Source organism: Xenopus tropicalis, chromosome 4 (genome assembly GCF_000004195.4).
Source record: "Xenopus tropicalis strain Nigerian chromosome 4, UCB_Xtro_10.0, whole genome shotgun sequence".
Taxonomy (NCBI): Eukaryota; Metazoa; Chordata; class Amphibia; order Anura; family Pipidae; genus Xenopus; species Xenopus tropicalis.
This window is the reverse complement of record NC_030680.2, coordinates 45,786,972-45,809,157: the sequence shown is the minus strand read 5'-3', so window position 1 is coordinate 45,809,157 and position 22,186 is coordinate 45,786,972. Positions and strand designations below refer to the sequence as shown.

Sequence of the window (22,186 nt, the reverse complement as noted above, 5' to 3'; positions counted from 1 at the left end):
CAACAAAGGGGCTAAAGGCAGCTATCACCGTAAATTCAGATGCAAAACCCATTTTTCATAAGCCACATCCCTTGCCATATGCCCTTAAAGAACCTGTGGAGAAAGAACTAGAAAGAATAGAACATTATGGTATTGTGTCACGTGTCAAATACAGAGCAGCTGGGCTGCCCCAATTGTAGTGGTCCACAAAAAGGACAAAACTATTAGACTTTGTGGTGACTACAAGGTCACTGTCAATCGCTGTATTGAACCAGAACCCTACCCACTACCAAATGTAGAGGACTTGTTTGCTACACTTGCTGGAGGTAAATACTTTAGCAAAATTGATTTATCAAATGCCTATCAACAGCTAGAGCTGGACCTGGATTCAAAGCCATTTCTTACCATCAACACACACAAGGGTTTGTTCCAATTTGGAGTATCTACAGCACCAGCAATTTTTCAGCGTGCAATGGATCAGATTCTTCAAGGAATCGATCATGTGGTCTGTTTTCTGGATGACATTTTTATTATAGGTCAGGGGTAGGGAACCTTGGCTCTCCAGCTGTTATGGAACTACCAGTCCCACAATGCATTGCAGGAGTCTGACAGCCACAGTCATGGTTAATTAAGGAAAATGCTTGCTGGGATTTGTAGTTTTATCACAGCTGGAGAGCCAAGGTTCCCTACCCCTGTTATAGGTTCATCTGTTGAAGAGCACTTGGCACTGTTTAGATAAGGTGTTATCAAAATTAAAAGCTTCTGGGGTGCGAGTAAAATTGTCCAAGTGTCACTTTCTCCAAGAGTCTGTAGAATACTTAGGATACTGCATAGATGCACAAGGTCTTCACCCAACAGAAACAAACTGCTATTGTTACTGCACCTTCACCTTCAAATGTGTCTGAACTACGCTCCTTCTTAGGACTGCTAAATTACTATGGAGGATTCCTTCCAAATCTGTCAACATTATTGCAACCCTTACATGAACTTTAGCAGAAAGATACCAAGTGGGCTTGGTCATTTGAGTGTGAAAAAGCATTTCAGGATGCAAAGCAAAGACTAAGCAACAGCAAATGGCTAGCACACTATGACCCTAGTAAGACACTCAGATTAGCATGTGATGCCTCACTCTATGGAGTTGGAGCAGTTATATCACATATACTGCCTAATGGAGAAGAACATCCAATTGCTTTTGCGTCTAGAACCCTAACACAAACAGAGTGCAACTATGTTCAAATAGAGCGGGAGGCACTAAGTATTATTTTTGGAGTCAAAAAATGTCATAAATATCTTTATGGAAGGAAGTTTTCACTGGTCACTGGATCACAAACCACTTCTGGCCATTCTTGGGCCAAAATCAGCAATTCCAACATTGGCAGCACTTCGAATGCAACGGTGGGCACTACACCTATTGGCATATGACTATGATATTGTATATAGACGTTCTCAGGATCATGGGAATGCAGATGCTCTATCACGGCTTCCATTCCCATATACAACAGATGTTCATGACAAAAGTGTAATTCTACAAGTTTCATTTGCACAGGAACTACCTATTTCTTGCAAAGATATTGCAGCTGCAACAAGTCGTGATCCTCTTCTGGCAAAAGTGTGGGACTTTACTTCCAAAGGCTGGCCAAACTACACCTCTGACAAAATCCTTAAGCCATATTTTGAAAAGAGAGATGAACTTTCCATAGATCAAGGTTGTTTACTGTGGAACAGTGTAATTTATTGAGATATCACTGCAATACATGTTTCGGCTAACAGCCTTCCTCAGGTGCATACAAGAGTGACATAAGCAAACAGAATAAATACCTTACACCCCACCAACAAGTTCCACCAGCTCCATAGTGTGGCCAGGTGTATAGGTTATCATGAAAAGAAAGTGTACTGCCATCTAGTGGCCTACCTTTAAATGGCACCTTAGTAGCAATATACAGATACATTGTATCAGCCACCCACTGCACCCCTTCACCCATGGACATGGGCCACATCGCCGTGGGAAAGAAGCCATATTGACTATGCTGAAATAAACCAGCAAACATTTCTTGTGGTTATCGAAAGCTATTCCAAATGGTTGGAGGTGTTACCTACTAAAATGAGTACAAGCGAGAAAACAATTACCTTGCTGCTTAATTTGTTTGCATACTATGGTCTGCCAAAGGAATTGGTTTCGGATAATGGGCCTCAGTTCACATCTCAGGAATTCCAGTACATCTTGAAACAAAATGGTATCAGACACAAATTGACCCCACCTTATTACCCAGCTTCAAATGGTGCTGCTGAACGGGCTGTTCAGACATTTAAAAAAGCTTAGATGAAGTAGCCAGTGAGTCCGCTCGCACTAAAGGAGAGTTGAGACTTTGCTGATTTCTGTTTAATTATAGCAATACTCCACATTCAGTCACTGAAAGTACCCCAGCGGAGCTGTTTTTAAAGAGGCACCTCCGAAGCAGGTTGGATTTGCTTAAACCCTCTCTAGCTGATACAGTGGATAAACATCAGTAGCAACAAGTCTGAGCACATAATAGCTCCAGACAAAGAAACAAAGACTTTTACCCAGGTGATAAGGTCTTGGTTCAAGACTTCCGCCACTCAGGATGCCTTTGGTCTCCAGAGACAATTTGTCATAGAAGGGGTCCCCTGACGTACGAGGTGCAAATTGGTAACTGTTACATTCATGTCCATGTGGAGCATCTGGTTCTAGATAAGAGTGTGTCACCCGTACCTCCTTCATTTTCTACAACTGACTTTCAAGTACCTGTAGCGCCCTCACAGGAATTACCAGATGCCAACAATCCATCTAATCCAACCAGTGCTACAGCCTCTGAGGGTGAACGGAGGTATCCGATACGAGCATGCAAGCCTCCTGAGAGACTGGAATTATAATGCCACTATGTTATTGTTAACATGGACATTTCCGCCTTAAAATGTTTAGAACTGAGTTATAACTGTTGGTTATTCTATATTATTATCTATATTGTTGAGATCTACTTTTTGCTAAAAAGGGAGGAATGTAGTAACCTGCTTGTGTAGACATTTTGGTTAATGGCGTTCTTGCTGTTTTGCCATTGCTTGATGATGATATTCCTGTTCCTGTTTTTTGCTTCCTGTTAAGCTGAGAGCAAGCATGGAGCAGGCCAGATCTACCTGCCATGTTCTAATAAATATACCAAAAGTTCCAGTGTGTATCTGACTACTTCACCTGAACTAACATAGCAAAAGCATTAACCCACTGCTAGCCAGCAGTTTATTACACAGCTCACACAAAATATGTCTGCAATCTCTACTGCTAATACAGCTCCACAAAGTTCATGTCTTGGGATGGTGTGCTCAGGTTTTGGTGCTAACTTAGCCTTGCCAAACAGAAAACCTATATGAGGTTGACCACAGGTGTCTCTTACCTTCAGGTAGGCCACAACTGTATTGCCTCAGTAGACGCATCTGAGAAAATGTGAATCTCTCTCCTCTGACTTTCAGCAAGGGAAGTTGAAGTGTAGCACCTAGGTATGTGGAGTTCCTCTAGGTCCTTTAGAGATTGCTTCCAAGACTCCCATTTTGATTGTTTATCAGTTGGTAAAGGATGTCCCAGTCTTTAACAGTCTTTGACACCTTGTATGGTGATGGGTGCTACAAACCCCCGTGGGTCATACAAGGCTGTTCACTACTGACAGGACACCACGCCTTGTAAATAGTTTGTCTGTAGTGGTAACCTGGAAACCAAATGTGTCATTCAATAAGTCCCATCTTAAGCCAAGGTTTCTTTGAATGGGTGGATTGTCTATTCCCAAATTTAAGTCTTTAAATTCTGTGGCATGATCATCAGTTTGTAAGGCTTTCAATACAGCTTCAGCGATGTTTGAAGCAATCTTATGGAGTCTCAGGTTAGCCTCAGAGAGCATGCTTTGTGTCATCTTGAACAGGTCGATAGCCTCTTCACCTGTTGGTAAAGATTTTAGGCCCTCATCCACATAGAAGTCTCTTTCTACAAAGTGCCGTGCATCTGCACCATACTCATTTTCACCCCTCGCGAGCAGTCCTTCTTAGGCCATATGTTGCAACAGCAGGTGATGGACTGTTACCAAAGACATGCACTTTCATGCGATATTCTATTACTTTACTGTTGATGTCATTGTTGTGGTGCCAGAGGAATCTGAGGAAATTTCTGTGATCCTCTTGTAGGATAAAACAATGGAACATCTGCTGGATATCAGCCGTGATTGCAACTGGCTCCCTTCTGAACCTCATGAGCACTGCCACAAGGTTGTTAGTTAGGTTGGGACAAGTGAGAAGAACATCATTGAGAGATATACCTTGATACTTGGCACTTTAGTCGAATACCACCCTAATTTTTTTTTTGTTTGCGTGGGTGATACACGCCAAAGGAAGGTAGGGACCAGCATTCATCATGTTCATGTAGTGGTGGGGCTGGTTCTGCATGATCATTTTCAAATATTTTCTTCATAAATGCAACAAAGTGGTCTTTCATTTCAGGCTTGCTCTTAAGAGTTCTCTGTAGTGAGGTAAATCTGAAAATGGCCTGCTCACGATTGTTAGGCAACTGGTTGGTTCTGGTAGTGCGGAATGGTAAGGGTGAAACCCAACTGTTGGAATTGTCCTTGAAGAATTATTTGTCCATTATTCTGATTAACTCTTTATCCTCAATGGAAGGTGCAATTTTGTTGTCATCATTTGTAGTATGAAAAACTGTAATCCTAAAGCTGTCATCACAAGAAGTAGGAGTGATACTGGTTGCTGGGATCATATCCTTAGTATTTTCTTTCGCCTCAAAATGATGAGGGCATGGTCTGAAGTGAGTAGTGCGTCCGCTTCTCAATACATGAGTTTTAAAGGAGTGCGCATTTTGTCAAGGCACACATCACCCTCTATTACCCAGCCTAAGTCAAGTCTTTGTGCGTAGGGAGCATCAACGTAGGTAAAGGTAGATGAATGTTACCTTTGAAGAGACAACATACCCGTTAGCCCTTCTGCCCAGAGTCTCTATGCAACCGGCACAGGTAGTGAGGGTATATGGTGATGCATCTCCCTTGATGTTGAAAATCTCAAAGAACTGTGGTCTTGCAAGAGATCTATGCTTTGGTCATCAAGGATGGCATAAGTCCTGATTGCCTTCTCTGGTTGTCCTTCAGGATATACTTGTAATAGGCATACCTTGGCACAGCATTTGGCACTGCAACCTTCCCCTTTGTTGAAGCTGGAACATGCCCTTGTTCCTCCCTGCCATGATTTGAGGCAGGGGTTGGAGGCTGCAGATTATCAGGAGGAGGAGCTGGATGCATTGCTGCAACATGCTTGTCACTATTGCACTCTGCACACTTAATAACCGTCTTACAGTCTTTCGCAAAATGGTCTGAGGAAGTGCAGCACTTATAGCAGACCCCATACTTCTGGAGGATCTCCTTGCGCTCCTGTAAGGACTTTGCCCTGAACCCACAACATTTTTTAAGTGGGTGTGGTTTCTTGTGAATTGGGCACTGACGATTGGGATCCTCAGTTTTCCCAAAAGAGGAAGATTTGTCAGTGGAAGAGGTTGTGGCAGGAGGGACTTCTGTCTTTCTGGCTGACACTGTTCTCTGCAAGTCCTTGTGTTTATCAGCTGCAATGTCATGCCTTGAAGATGATGAAGCAGGAAGGTTAGGCTCACTGAAGCTAAAACTGGGATCATTCTTGGTCCAGGCACTGGAGCAAGCCTGAAATGAAAGACCACTTTGTTGCATTTATGAAGAAAATATTTGAAAATGATCATGCAGAACCAGCCCCACCACTACATGAACATGATGAATGCTGGTCCCTACCTTCCTTTGGCGTGTATCACCCACGCAAACAAAAAAAAAATTAGGGTGGTATTCGACTAAAGTGCCAAGTATCAAGGTATATCTCTCAATGATGTTCTTCTCACTTGTCCCAACCTAACTAACAACCTTGTGGCAGTGCTCATGAGGTTCAGAAGGGAGCCAGTTGCAATCACGGCTGATATCCAGCAGATGTTCCATTGTTTTATCCTACAAGAGGATCACAGAAATTTCCTCAGATTCCTCTGGCACCACAAACTTGTATGTATGTATGTATAACTTTATTTATAAAGCGCCACAAGGGTACGCAGCGCTGTACAGTCTTACAGAATACAAAATTACACACAGGGAGGACAAGTTATATAATAAATAAATACAATAAATACATATATGTATATATATATATAAGTGCCATGTGGTATGAGACACAGTAGGAAGGAGGTCCCTGCCCCGTAGAGCTTACAATCTGAGTGGTTGGGTAACATACAGGCACAAACTGGAAGGTAAGAGTGCATCAGGTATGGGCATTTGCCCTTAAGCGCAGGACTGGGCAAAATAATGTTTTAGTGCTCCAGAAGGTAACAGCTGAGTTTTTTCTTAAAGAGAGTGGGTGAGTTTTCCCTACGGAGGGATTCAGGGATAGAGTTCCAGGGGTAAGGAGCACCGAGATAGAAAGGTTTAAGACGAGAGAGCGCAGTGGGTGTGGATGGTGTAAAGAGACGGAGGCTCTGAGAGGAGCGGAGGAGACGACCAGGAACATGTAGGGAGACCAGTGAAGAAATGTAGTGAGGAGCAGAGGAGTGAAGGGCTTTGAATGTCAGCAGAAGGATTTTGTAAGCTATCCTTTGCTTGACAGGCAGCCATGCTAGTGAGCTTAATTGAGGCTGAGCAGGATCCCTCTTAGGAGAGAGCAGGAGGATCCTGGCAGCAGAGTTTAAGATTGATTGCAGGGGAGAGAGGTGGGAGTCTGGGAGGCCGGTTAGTAGGAGATTGCAGTAATCTAAGCGGGAAAGGATAAGGGCATAGATTAGTGTTTTAGCTGTTGCTTGTGAAAGAAAGGGGCGTATCTTGGCAATATTGCGGAGGAAAAAGCGGCAGGTTTTGGCAGTGTTATTAATATGGTTAGAGAAGGAGAGAGACTGGTCAAAGATAACCCCAAGGCAGCGTGCAGAATTTACAGGGTTGATGGTCATGCCATCAATAGTAATGGTGAAAGGAGGAGGAGGGCCAGGTTTGGGCGGGAAGACCATGAGCTCTGTTTTAGCTAGGTTAAGTTTGAGCTGGCGTCGGTTCATCCAGGAGGAGATAGCCAGGAGGCAGTTACCAATCTGGGTTCGAACATCAGCAGTTAGTGCAGGGGTGTCTAAATATATCTGGATGTCATCTGCATATAGGTGGTATTTAAGACCAAAAGAAGAAATAAGGTCTCCTAGAGAGAGAGTGTACAGGGAGAACAGCAGGGGACCAAGCACAGAGCCCTGAGGCACCCCCACACTAAGTGGAACCGGGGTAGAGGATTTGTTAGTAAGAGCGACAGAGAAGGAGCGGTTAGAGAGATAGGAAGAGAACCAGGATGCAGCCTGATCCCGGATCCCCAGAGAATGGAGAATTTGCATAAGAATAGAATGGTCAACAGTATCAAAAGCAGAGGAAAGGTCTAGGAGAATGAGAACCGAGTAGCATCCTTTGGCCTTGGCAGTCTGGAGATCATTTGCCACTCTACATAAGGCCGTCTCAGTGGAGTGCGCAGGCCGAAAACCAGACTGCATAGGGTCCAGCAGATTATGGGTGCAGAGGAAGTTAGTTACACGAGAAAAGACAAGACGTTCCAGGAGTTTAGAGGCTAGGGGCAGGAGAGAGACAGGACGGTAGTTAGAAAGGCAGGATGGGTCCAGTGTAGCCTTTTTAAGAATGGGTTTGACACATGCTTGTTTGAAGAGAGAGGGAAAAGTACCAGAAGCCAGAGAGGAATTGAATATGTGGGTAAGAGCTGGAGTAAGGGCAGGGGCACATTGTTTTAGTAGGGACGAGGGCATAGGATCCAGCGAGCAGGTAGTAGGCGGAGAGGATCGGAGAAGCTGAGAAACTTCAGACTCTGTTACGAGACTGAAGGAGCTGAATAGGGAAAGAGGAGATTTAGGAAGGTTGAGATTACCGGTATCTGAGGGTTGGGAAAATTGATTGCGGATAGAATCGACTTTGCTTTTAAAGAAGTCAGCAAAGTCCTGGGGGGTGTGTTCAGATACGATTGATTCATTAGGTGAGGGATGAAGTAGCGCGTTAAATATGGAGAATAAGCGCCGCGGGTTTGATTTATTATTATTTATAAGTGTGTTATAGTATGCTTGCTTGGCCTGGGATAGAGCAGTATTGAGGCATACCATAAGAAATTTATAGTGGAGGAAGTCAGCTTTAACGCGTGATTTTCTCCAAATGCGCTCAGCAGATCGTGCACAGGAGTGCAGAAATCGCGTCTGAGGGTTAAGCCAGGGACGGGGATTGCGGGCACGACTGCGTTGGGGCTGCAGGGGGGCATGGGTGTTAATTGCAGATGATAAAATTGAGTTGTAGGTATTTACCAGTAACTCAGGATCAGAGGTAGCACAGGAGGAGGAGAGGCTAGAACTAAGAGAGTTAGAGAGAGCAGTTATATCAACCATTCGCGTGTTGCGAATCTGAACTTGCAGAAATATGAGAATAGAGGGAAAGATACATTATATTGTTTCTTGTACCTTGAGCCGTTGTGACCCATTTCTCTTGCAATCCATAAATCAGCTTCAATACTACTGGGTTTTCACCATAGGGTTGATTCACTAAGGTGCGTTAAAACTTTTAGCGCGTCTAATTTTTCGCGTCTTAACGCACGATTCACTAAAAGTATATTTACGTTAATTTAGACGCAATGCTGTTTGCGTAATTTAAGTCGCAAAGATTATTTTCGTGCGGTATTAGACACAGCATGTGGTAACTAATGTGCGCGCGCTACTTTTTGCGTGCGCGCTAATTAACACGCGTGTGCTACTTTTCATGGGCGCACTAATTAACGCACGTGCGGTAGCACATAACTAGCACCATTTTGCGAATTTGCGCTACGAGAGCACAGAAGGTGGTAGTGCAAAATTGTAAGAGAGAGAGAAAAAGCAATGAAGAGCATCTGATGTGAATGGGCATAGACAGGGATTATCGCCCAGAGGAAGCCAGTGGAAAGGAGAATGAGGAGCTTCCACACCCCTCATCTGCAAAAAGGAGCCGGAAGAGACAGCAGCAGGAGAGCAGGCTCCGTAATTTAAAATTCTCGGCAAATATGCTGGGAAGACACCGATGGCTGTCAAAACCAAGGCCTGGCGGGACATTGCAGACCACGTTAACAGCATTGGGGTCTGTCTGCGCAGTGTCCAACACTGCAAGTAGCGCTACCAGGACATTAAGAGGGTCCTGAAGAAAAAGCTGGCAGAGGACTCCAGATACAGGTAAATACATACCCCCCAACTGTCCCGCTTTCCGCGGGACAGTCCCGATTTTTATGGCGCATCCCGCTGTCCCAGATAGTTCCATGAATGTCCCGTTGCGGGACATTCATAGACCTATCCAGCACAGCAGGATGTGCTGGCTGGAGCCGGACGTTCTGACTTCTCCTGCTGCTCTGCTTGTTATGCCTCTCCTTGCGCAGCGTGACAGGCCCTTTTATAAGGTTGCGCCCCGTGCGTACGTGTGACGTCATTACGCACGGGGTGCAACCTTATAAAAGGGCCTGGCACTGCCGCACAAGGAGCCGCATAAGGAGAGAAGCCGCAGATGAAGGCGGAGCTCCTATGGGGGGTACTGTGTATTAGGGGGCACTGTGTATGGGGGGGCTACTGTGTATGGGGGGCACTGTGTATGGGGGGCTACTGTGTATGGGGGGGATACTGTGTATGGGGGCTACTGTGTATGGGGCTACTGTGTATGGGGAGGCTACTGTGTATGGGGGCTACTGTGTATGGGGGACACTGTATGGGGGGCTTACTGTGTATGGGGGGGCTACTGTGTATGGGGGCACTGTGTATGGGGGCTACTGTGTATGGGGGCTACTGTGTATGGGGGGCACTGTGTATGGGGGGGCTACTGTGTATGGGGGCACTGTCTCAATTGGGGGCACTGTGTATAGGGGGCACTGTGTATGGGGGTTACTGTGTATGGGGCCTACTGTGTATGGGGGCACTGTGTATGGGGGGGCACTGTGTATGGGGGGGCACTGTGTATGGGGGGGCTTACTGTGTATGGGGGCACTGTGTATAGGGGGCACTGTGTATAGGGGGCACGGTCTCAATTGGGGGCACTGTGTATAGGGGGCACTGTGTATGGGGGCTTCTGTGTATGGGGGGTACTGTGTATGGGGGGAACTGTGTATGGGGGGGCTACTGTGTATGGGGGGGCTACAGTGTATGGGGGCTACTGTGTATGGGGGGCACTGTGTATATGGGGATACTGTGTATGGGGGGATACTGTGTAGGGGGGCTACAGTGTATGGGGGGGCTACTGTGTATGGGGGGCTACTGTGTATGGGGGCACTGTGTATGGGGGGCTACTGTGTATGGGGGACTACTGTGTATGGGGGTACTGTGTATGTGGGGGCAAAACTGGTACATAGTTGTAACTCACTTATAACTTACTGCCTTCTCTCTATATTTGTATTTTATATGTATGAGTTGCTATATTGTTTTCCTTAGGTCATTCAGTATGAGGGTATAGCACATTTGCATCTGATCCCACCATTTCATCTATATAAAAGGAGTATTTTTTTTAAAAAAATGGGGTGTGGTAATTGGGGCGTGGTCACAAAAGTGGGCGTGGTCCATCTTTTCATTTTTCAAATGTTGGGAGGTATGTAAATATCTTACATTCATCTTTCTATTTAACACTTGCTCATCTGCTTTTCTACTCAATCGGCTTTTCCTTTTGGCTTATTGACTTTCCTTCCTTTTTGCCTTCTTTCCTTCTTACTTTACTTGTATGTAATGTAATGTATGTCCTCAAAGCTGTGGAGTACAACAACAAATTAGGCCAGTAAATAGGGGGGGTCATTGAAGAATTATTTCCCAAAATACTTAATGCCCTGTACTCTCCTTTATCAAGGAGGATTATTGTTTAAGCATTGTTTAATACAGAGTATAAGGGAGAGCCCTGGGAGTTAGCGAGGCCACTTAGCAGCAAATTGCAGAATTTTAGTAGGGTTAGTGTCAGAGCATGCCTTAGTATTGTTACACTTGAAAGTAAAGGGAATTGATTGGGGCAACAATGAGTAACAAAAAGTGACTGCATTGTTATGGCTTTTGGAGCCAACACAATAAAACCATTCCTATATTTTATTTAGATCTGGAAGTGGAGGTGGCCCTGTCTAAGAGAGTCCATTTTACAAAATTTGAGGAGCTGCTGCTGCACACTGAGAGTGTGAGCGGTGTGTCCGGCACGTTCGATTCGGATAGGAATGTTGGCCAAGGTAGGTGTAATGACAGTAATACAAGTCTATTTACTCTTGCAGAGAAGCTTAATATTAATGTAATACAATGTTTTCTCCAACAGATTCATCCTTACCACCACCTGGCACGAGCAGATGTAGACAATCGTCATCTGCTCCCATTCCAGGTATTTTTGTTACCAAATTTTGTTAGACCTGTGTTTTGTGTTAGGCTTGTGCAGTGGCATAATAGTGAATTGTGTCCGTGTATATTGCAAGTGTTTCAATTACAGAAGTGTAGTGTATTGCTAATAAGATAGGTGTGTTATTGGACAAGTGTGTCTTGCTGGGTTAGGTGCAGTCAGTTCATCTTGTACTTTTACCTTTTTGCCTCATTTGGAATGAATCAATGTCCACAAATAGTTTTTTCCAAATAAACTTGGTCACATTTTCCAAAAAATGACAATCATTATTGTCCATGAACTTTGTCTGGCATCATGAACATAATAACAAAAAATTAAATAAAGTCTTTTTCTTTTTTCAAAAGGTGAATGCTCCTCGTCTGTGCTCCACTTCCCACGGTGCGATCCTGAAATTGAAGGGGATATGTTTAGTGGGGAGGCAAGTGAGAGAGGGTCACACGTATGTGGCAGCGATGTGGCCTTGTTCTCAGATGAGGAGTCGGCCAACATTCCCCAGCAGCAGCAGCTCCCAACCCAGGCCAGAGGAGATAATGTGGCCCCCCAGGAACCTGCCAAAGATAGGTTCCACAAATCCCTAATAAGGCATCGTAAAGCCTTAATGAAAAAATTGGACACCATGCATATCGACTTGTGTGTGGCCACTAACGCCTACAATGCTAGTCAGGCACGACAAGCTGCACATGAGTTGGCCATGCTAAGCCTCCAGCAGGCCAGTGAGGCACGGATTTTTTGAAAATCTTTCTTTCTGTTTTTTCTATTTGTGTTGCGGGTGGGGGAATGACCTGCTCAAACCATTTCTTTTGGAAATGGGTTCCCTGTAAATAAATCTTTTTTTTTGGAGAAGTTGTTTGGTATTTCTTGTGTATGGGATTAAAGATTGTAGGTACTTACAGAAAACGTAATTGGTAACAATTTGTCCCCGGACTTCATTCCCTCTGGCATCCGCACCTCGGACAGGATCTTGTGGATGTATGGGGTCCTCCAGGTCATCGGCCACATCGCCTGGTAAGCCATGCCGGTTCGCCAGATTGTGCAGTACAGCACACACAGCCACAATGTTTGAATCTTTAGTGGGAGCTGCTTCCACTCTCCCTCTGTCAAAAACACAGCCCTTTTGCAACAGATGAGACAGTGTGAGACTGATAGGTGACACTACAAGTAGCTGCTTTGACTCTCCCAGTGGCAAAAGAGGGCACTTTACAAATTGCAAAACAAGCTTATGGCAGGCAGGGGCCTGGTTTTACAGTGGGAGACAGAAAGCAAATGTGGGCAAGTTGTGCTAGACGTGACACAAATACTTACCTAACAGCCACCCGTGAAGCATTTGTCCTGTCTCAAAAGAATGGTAAAGTGCGGACTACCTTAGGATGTAAGCATCGTAAGAGGAGCCGGGGAACCCAGACACGATGCTCATGATGTTCATATGGCCATCACACACCACTTGTATGTTGAGGGAAACCCTTCCGGTTTCTAAAAATGTGCTCCCTGTCTTGGGGGGGGTTTAATGCCACATGGGTGCAATCAATTGCACCCAACACATTGGGGATGCCACTTACCCCATAAAAATGCCTTTTCATGGCTTTCCACTCGTTCTGATGTTGGGGGAACGAGATGAAATTCCCGGACACCAAGCGGATGGCGTCCAGGACCTGGCCAAGGCACCGTGAAAAGGTAGGCTGTGACACCCCCCCATAAACCCCCCCAACCCTCTGGAAACTGCCAGTGGCCAAAAAGTGCAGGGAGCACAGCAGTTTTACCATTCCGGGGACGGCACGGCTTCTGCGAGTCAGTGGCTGCAGGGAAGGCTCAAGCAGCTCATACAGGCTGGATATTGCCGCCCTATTGAGCCTGTATCGCCTGACCACTTCACCCTTGCTTAAGCACTCTAAAGTGGCCCTTTCCCTGAAAATCCGAGGGCGCATGACTCTGTAAGGCTCAGGGACTTGATGGTCCTCCTCCAAATCAAGCAAAAACCCCATTGCATACTCCATTTTAGGTTTTTCAATTCATAACTTAAATATGTGCTCTGCCCAACGCCTCCACCAATTAGGCACTAAAATACGCACACATTCGCGCGCTAATTAACACACTTAACGCTTTTGTGAATCATGCGTTAGTATTCTTTTAATTCGCTAAATAATGCAATGCGTTAAAATTAACGCATGCGGTTGTACGCTAATTAACGCACGTGATATGCGACTTAACGCATGCGATCGCACGTTTTTTTCGCCATCATGTGCAGTGTCCAAGTAGCACAGGCGTCGTGACAGGCGAGGATCTGCCTTAGCTAACTCTAGCTCCATCAGAAGGTCACTAAGCTCTTGCAGCTTACGATTGTCTTTGTTAATTACTTTTGGGAAATTTTGCAGTCTCTTAAACAAGGCGCTTTCTATGGCTTCAGAGATCCCATAGGTTTGCTCAAGCCTTCCCCAGGCCGCAGTAAGGCCTGCATCTGGGTAGTCAACATGTACAGCTCTCTTTACTCGATCGGCAGACTCTGGACCAAGCCACTTAATAAGTAAATCAAGTTCCTCTTTGGCTGTGAGGTTGAGGTCGGCAATTGCAGCTTTAAAGGTTGATCTCCAGGCTCTGTAAATCCCTGGACAATCATCAAACCTTGAGAGACTGATGTTTATGAGCTCACAACGTATCATATACCTGGCGAAGTCAGATAGGTCTGATCTCTCACTCTTTGGTGCCTGAGTAACTTGTGGAACCCTGGGGTTGTATAAGCTTTCTGGCATATAAAGGTGAGCTGAACCAGGATAGAATGAAGTGGCATGAGCATTCAGCAGTGGTTTAGTCTCTAAGGCCTTTGCTGGCTGTAGCTTACTGCTGCAGTCCACCTGATTGATGGTAGGAGGCAGTATTTTGTGCTGTGTAACCATGTCTGTGTAGCTGACCTGTTGCTGTGCCTGCATTTGCAGCTCTGCAGGTTGGGCACTGTAAGGAACAGCAGTGTTAAAGGTGATAGGTATAAGAGACTGACCTGCACTGTGGGTTGTAGGTGTTGTCCCTGGATGTTGTAAGATTGGTTCTTTGACATTAGATGCATCCTGGTTTAGTACATATTTACTTGTACGTTCTACAGGATCTTCAGACTAAACTGGAATAAGGCAGTCCTGATCATGCACTCCTCCTAGTGCTTGTTCAAGAACTTTTTGATTTGCAATAGCTGAAGCCTTTTCTTTTTCCATTTGAAGAATTTCTAATTCAACTTCCATTTCTGCCTTTTTGCGGGCAGCTTCTGCTTGCTGGCGTGCCGCCTCAGTTTCAGCTTCAGCTTCCTTGCCTCTCTTTTAGCAAAGGTAACTTGCACCTTGGCTGCTTCTGCATTAGCAGGGGCCTCTATAAGCTTGTCACTCAGTGTTGATTTCCTAGAGTGAGAGGTTTTAGAAGATTGTGATGTAAGCCTTGATGATGTGTATCTGTGAGACCTGGTCTCTTGCAGGTGTGCAATCCTGAGCTCTGCCTTCTCTTAAGCACTTAGCACCAGAAGGTCTCTCTCCTGATCTAAGGCCTCAGTTTTACTTAGCTCTGCTAAGGATTCCACTATTTTAGCGTCCCTTAAGAAAGAAGTATACTTAGCGGACAGACGCTGATAACGCTCATAGGTGGAAGATAAGCGATTTATACCATCTCTTAAATCAGCTGCATCATTATTAGAATGTGAAAGAACTGACATGCAGTGCACAGTTCTATTCCATAGGTCTGATAAACTGCTTGACAACTCATCCCTTGTAGCCTCATAGTTTTCTCTAGACTTTTGAGATGGTTTTTTTTTTTTGTATTTCACCAAAATCTTTATTGCAATAATAAGTCCAAAGTTACACATACATTTATGTAAGTATTCATTTAACAATCTTAATACCTTCTTAAGTATTGTTAAGGCACTTAAAGGGAAAAAAAAGGAGAAAAGAGATGAGCAAAGGGAGAGAGCAGGAAGAACAAGGAGCTGAATACGTATAACTTAAAAACCTTTGGAGGGACTCCGGACTGTCTGTGAAGACCGAAACAAAAAGGGAGTCATAGGGAGAAGAGAAGAAAGATAGAAGAAGTCAGAATTGAAGTCGTTTGGCACATATTTGGTGAGTATTAGGTATCTCGTTGTGGCGTTCATATGCAATATTCTATATCATTTTACAGCTTTTTATGAGAATGCAGATAGGATATCCAAGGTCTCCAGGTTAATAAATACTCCTGTTGTTTTTCATGTATTGAAGAGGTACTCTCTTCCATTGTGCAGATATCATTTATATTCGTGAACCAATCCTCTATTGTTGGTGGATTTACATCCCTCCAATGTTTAGGAATTAGAGTCTTTGCTGCAAGTAGCAGCTGTAGGAGGAGGCTGTGCTTAAATATATGCTCTGGTAAATCTGTGTGGTATAGAAGTACTAATTGAGGAGTAAGTATCACCTGGGTACCTAGGATCTCCTGGATAATCATTTGCACATTGTTCCAAAAGTGGGATAGTACTGGGCATGAAATCCAAATGTGAGGGATTGTACCCTGGGCAGAGTTACATCTCCAGCATCTGTCATGTGGTAATAGACCCATTTGGTGCAGTTGCGACGGGGTTCTATACCATTTTGAGAGTATCTTATATGAGTTCTCTTGATATCTGTTACTTATAGAAATAAGTAAAAATTTTTCCCCATTCTTCTTCTTGCAGGTTCAGTTGCAGTTCCGTATTCCAGATGCGTGTGAAGTAAGGTAAGTTAGAGTACTTTTTTGCAATTATTAGTTTATACAGCTGGGATATTAGGTGGTTAGTGGGTACTTTAGAGTTACATATCCTTTCCAGGTCTGTGAGAGGTCTATCTGCTTTTTGTAGAGTGGAGTTTTTTTTCAGATAGTGTTTAATTTGAGTGTATCTCCAGTAATCTCTATTGGTCCACAGTGACGTATCCGCTTGGATGGTAGAAAGTTTACCTGGTACTTCTAAGACATGTTGCAATTGTAGATTTTGTATTCCAAAGGCCTGGGAAAGTCCATTGTCTATTAAGCCAGGGGGGTATTCCGGATTTAGGCTTAACGGAGTTAGCGGTGAGGGGTATGGTATAAGATGGTGGGCAGAGTTAAGGATTTTCCAAAACTTGACTTGAGCTTGAATCTGAGGGTTGTTGCCTGTATATAACTTAGTGTGAGGGTCTTTGTTCCAAAGGATATTTTGTATCGGTAATATTGTCCAGTAGTTCTCTAGCGTTTTCCATTGTTTGGTAACCGCAGTTTGTGAGTGGTCAGTTAGTTTGGTCAGTAAAGTAGCTTGGTAGTAAGATGTAAGGTCCGGGAGACTTAAGCCTCCTGCGCTTTTAGGCATATTTAGGATAGTTTTCCTTAGTCTGGGGTGTTTCTTACACCATATAAATCTACTGATTAAGGATTCCAGTGTTTGAAAAAAACTTTTGGGAAGATGGATAGGGAGTGATTGAAAGTGGTATAGGATCTTAGGTAGTACCGTCATTTTAATTATGCTTATCCTTCCTGTCCATGTAAAGTGTTGAAGGTCCCATCTTTGAAGCAATCCCTCTATTGTAGAAAGTAAGGGTTTATAATTGTATAAGTATATATTGCCTAGGTTTTGTGGTATAAATATTCCCAAATATTTAATCTTATCTTTTTGCCATTTGAACGGAAAGTTTGTTTGCATTAGTTCTTCCATTTGTTTAGGCATAAATATGGGCAGTGCCTCTGATTTGGACATATTAATCTTATAGTTCTCCATATGTTTGGATCTCTTTCATAATGTTAGGCATAGAAATATGTGGATTCGTCACAAACATCATTAGATCATCTGCAAATACCGCAGCTTTATACTCATGTGTTCCCACTGTCAGTCCCTTAACATCTTGGTTTGCTCTAATTGCTACTAACAAATGTTCCATACACAGGACATATAATAGTGGGGACAACGGGCAACCTTGTCTTGTCCCATTACTTATACAAAAAGGGTCTGACTGAATACCATTAATTTTAATTTGGGCTGTGGGTTCAGAATAAACTGCCATTATTTTGTCTCTAAAGGTGTTGGTTAGGCCTAGCCCTTCTAGCATGTGCTTCAAGAATGACCAATTGACTCTATCGAATGCCTTCTCTGAGTCTGTTGTTTTTGGGCTATAGCAATTAAATGTAAAATTTTCATCGTGTTCTCCTTTCCCTCTCTCCCTTTCACGAAGCCTACTTGGTCCCTATGTATCAAGGTAGGGAGTAGGTGGCTAAGTCTTGTAGCTATAATTTTTGTATATAATTTGAGATCAGTATTAAGTAGAGATATTGGTCTATAGCTGCTACAGCAAGTAGGGTCCTTGCCCTGTTTGTGTATTACTGAGATATGAGCTGCTAGGAATTCTTTATTTAACGGGTGGTTTTGGCCTATTTCATTGATAAAGCTTAGGAAGAGAGGGGTAATGGATGTGGCATATTGTTTGTAAAACTGGTTTGTGAAGCCATCTGGTCCCGGGGCCTTATGTGGTTGTGTTTGTTTAATAGCTAATATTATTTCTTGGGTTTGAAAGGGTATGCACAGGTTCTCTAAAGTAGTGGCTTCTAATTTAGGAAGAGAATATTTTGCTATGTATTCTTTGATCTTGGTCTGTAATGTGTTTTTGTTGTTTTTTTGCGGTAGGTTATATAGGCCTTCATAATAATTTTTAAAGGCTAATGCTATTTTGTCAGGGATAACTTGCATTTCACCTTTCTTATTTTTAATTTTGTGTATGTGTAGGTTTATTTGCTTATCTTTTAGAGCTCTAGCTAACAGTTTCCCTGACTTGTTTCCATATTCGTAATATTTTTGTTTTAGCCTAGACATTGCGAATTTTGTCTGGGTGTTCAAATATTGTTTCAGCTCAAGTCTTTTATTAGTTAGGGCCTTTAGATTCACACTATCTAGATTCTGCTGGTGTTGCCCTTCTAATTGCTTAATCTCTGTAATCAGGTTTTCTATGTCACTTTGTCTTTGCTTTTTAAGTCGCGTGCCATGTTTAATTAAAATTCCCCTAAGTAAGCATTTGAGGGCTAACCATTTGCTTTGGTGGGTAGAAGGGTCTGCTATTACGCTATTTTTATATTTGTCTATAGTAGACTGGATTTCTGTTTTACAGTCAGAGTCCTTTAGTAGATTATCATTTAACCTCCAGTTCCATATCTGCTTAGGTTTGTTTATAATTTGAATAGTTACAGATGTTACTGCATGGTCTGACCATATGATATTGCTAATAGTAGCTTGTCGGAGTTGTTGGAGGTGGTGTTGGGAGATAAATATATAATCAATTCGTGAGTATCCATTCTGGGCATGGGAATAGAAAGAGTATTCCTTGGAGGAGGGATTAAGAAATCTCCAAGAGTCTATTAATCTAAGGGGCTGATTTACTAACCCACGAATCCGACCCGAATTGGAAAAGTTCCGACTTGAAAACGAATATTTTGCGACTTTTTCGTATGTTTTGCGATTTTTTCGGATTCTGTACGAATTTTTCGGATCCAATACGATTTTTGCGTAAAAACGCGAGTTTTTCGTATCCATTACGAAAGTTGCGTAAAAAGTTGCGCATTTTGCGTAGCGTTAAAACTTACACGAAAAATGCGCAACTTTTCGCGTAAGTTTTAACGCTACGCAAAATGCGCAACTTTTTACGCAACTTTCGCAATGGATAGGAAAACTCGCGTTTTTACGCAAAAATCGTATTGGATCCGAAAAATTCGTAAAGAATCCGAAAAAATCGCAAAACATACGAAAAAATCGCAAAGTACCGATCATTACGAAAAAAACGCAATCGGACTCCATTCGACCCGTTCGTGGGTAAGTAAATCAGCCCCTAAGTGTTTGCAGCTTTCTATTTACCTCTTTCCTAGTTTGGATGGGGGAACTGGATATACCCTTGGATGTATCTAACATTGGGTTAAGGGCTAAGTTCAGATCTCCTCCTAGTACTATAACCCCTTCCGCAAAATTAACCAGTTTGTTAGTAAATTGCGTGAAGAATTTTCCTTGTTTTACATTGGGTACATACACACTTCCTATGGAGTGTGATATAATAGGCCTTTAATTACTAAATATCTCCCATTTTGGTCTGCTAGTATTGCCTGTATTTTAAAATCAATTGTGTTTTTAATAGCTATGGCTACTCCTTTTGTTTTCTGTATGGGATTATTACTGTAAAACCATTGTGAATAGGTGCCCAATTTATGCATTGGGGGTGCTTCTTTTCTAAAGTGTGTTTCTTGTATAATAACTATATCACCCTTCTGTTTTCTCATAATGTTAACTATTTGTTTCCTTTTTTCAGGAGTGTTCAAGCCATTCACATTGAGGGACACAATTTTCAAATTATCCGCCATCATACATATCAAGGTGAGTGTTACTATACCACATGCATTTATACCAACTTAAAATTTTAAGATTGCCACAACGAGATAACCACCTAAAAAAAAAGAAAAGTTTGTGCCAAGAACTATATACATATATATCTATCATATTCACCATTTCTGTCATATAACAATTTTGTGTTTTGGCCGGATTGGTTCCGGTCCAACCATAAACAGCATATTTGTACCTTTTAATACACATCACCAAAAATGGGTTTAATGCTGTCCGCCTGTTTATTATAGGCGCGCATTGTAGTATTCCCATCTATTGCTGGGGAGGGTGGGTAGGCTTTCCAGGTGTCTGCATAGCCTTAGTGGGCAGCGTTTTGTCCCTTAGTTCAGGTCCAGGGAACATGGGTTTAAACCATAATAGTCAGAGTAAGTTTACCAAAATATTAAGTATGGGCATTATGAGCAGGCAGTGTCTGTTGTATTGATATTTCTTATAGTTACCAGTTTCATCCAGGTTCTGTGGTTTCCATCTGATCCCCATTTTTATCCGTTATCTGGCGCGGTAGAGACTTCGGTCCAGCATTCTCTTGCTGGTAGGGAGATTGGTTCCGGTATTTGCACAAATTTTATCCATTCTGTGAGGGATATACCTGTTGCGTTGCAAGCTTGCAGGAAGGGTTGTAAGTCGTCTGGGCATGCAAGTATATGTAGTTTCCCTGGAATTGTGGCCTGTATGCTGAACAGGTATCCCCATTGAAATAAAATCTTCTTTTCCTTAAGAATATCAGTAAGCGGTTTCAGCATACGTCTCTGTTGCAAAGTAAACCAAGAGAGGTCCTGAAGAATTACAATTTCTGCATTACCATGCTTTATGTTTTTTAGTTGTCTAGCTTTAATGAGGATTTCCTCTTTGACGGTAAAGTGCAAGAGGCAGCATATCACATCTCTCGGCCTTTCTGATGCCAACCCCTTGGGCCTCAGGGCCCTATGTATTCGCTCAATATGAATCTCGATGGCTTCAGGCCTATTCAGCACAAAGTTAAATATTGCCATTACTGTTTGCTTTAACTGCGTAGGCTCTACCGTTTCCGGAATGCCCCGAACTCTTAAGTTACATCTTCTGCCTCTATTATCTAGGTCTTCCACCCGTCTAGTTAAGGCCTGTATTGCTTTACCTTGCATTTGTGTCACCGTCACAATTGAATCCACCGAAGTCTCCACCGCCTCTAGTTTCATGTCATTTTCAGCCGCTCTGATGTGGAGCACTGCTATTTCCGTTTTGAGGTCTGCAACCTCTTCTTTAAGTATTTCCTTAATTTGCTGCGCTAAATCTGCCAGGTCTCGCTTCGTTGGTAGTGTCTTTAAATATGTAATTGTGTTTTGTTCAGAAACGGAGGAGTCCCCGTCGGATTCCGGATCAGAGTCTCTCCCTCCCGCCTCTGCCGCACTAGGCCTTTGTGCGCATCGCTCGTCTCCATCGTCTGAGGGTGTCAGAAATTTTTTTAAGAGTTTCTGCGACTCGGTAAGCTTATGCATCTTAGGATCATCTTTTATTTGCTCTTTTGTTTTACCATGTTTACCCATTATTACTGCGTTCTCTTATTTTCTCCCACAGGTCTGCAGCGGAGCTCCAGCGCTACGCGTCCATCTTGGTTAGCAGTTGGCCACGCCCCCCCGACTTTTGAGATGGTTTTATTATATGCTTGGGTCTGACACTTTGCTCTGCAGTCTATGTGGAATTTACTTGCTCAGATTCAACTGCAAATGACACAGCCTTGCTGGGAAATTTGACACTTTTGGTAAAAAAAGTTTACTGTCTCTTATAGCAGTGATAGTAATGCAGGACAAACTGCAGTAGTGTTATAGCAGGACCCAGATGGTGTATTTGGCCAGTTATACGGCAGCTTAATATTCACAGGATACAGACTGCGCTTGTATAATCAGGTGCTTGCAGGGAGTTGTGAGCTTGCATTAACTTGTGTGCAGACTGAATACAAATAGCTTACCAGGGAGTGGAGACTTGATGGAAAATGCAGATTAGAGACATTTTATTCCTTTTGACTATTCTGACTCCAAATGCTGTGATAATGGCTGAGTTTCCCCTGAGACCCCTCTCCCTGGGCCTGTATGGAGCTGGGCACAACCACTGTGGGCAATCTTTGCCAGATAGCAGAACTCACCAGACACTTGGCATCCACAAAAGGTTCTTTATTTGTTGTGGGTGAACAAATTGTCCATTGGGGTGGATGGACAAATGCTGGAGGTCAAAAGGAATATTGCTTTCCCAACCCCTGGAGTAGCTCCTCTCACATGGAAAGCAGAAACATGAATGGCATGATGGGAGGAACTGATGTCACACATAAGGAAGGGGATGGGAGGGTATACAGACTTAGAAGTAAACAAGTTGCAATACCACCTTGGTCACTAGG

General features: G+C 43.3%; 1 long non-coding RNA gene across 1 annotated transcript; it reads left to right on the top strand.

The window, feature by feature from the left end:
- Positions 1-13,653: 13,653 nt before the first annotated feature.
- LOC116410374 lies at positions 13,654-21,908 on the top strand. Its single transcript, XR_004222339.1, has 4 exons — positions 13,654-16,151; positions 19,727-19,791; positions 21,146-21,279; positions 21,373-21,908. It is a non-coding gene; the product is annotated as an uncharacterized LOC116410374 (long non-coding RNA).
- Positions 21,909-22,186: the final 278 nt, after the last annotated feature.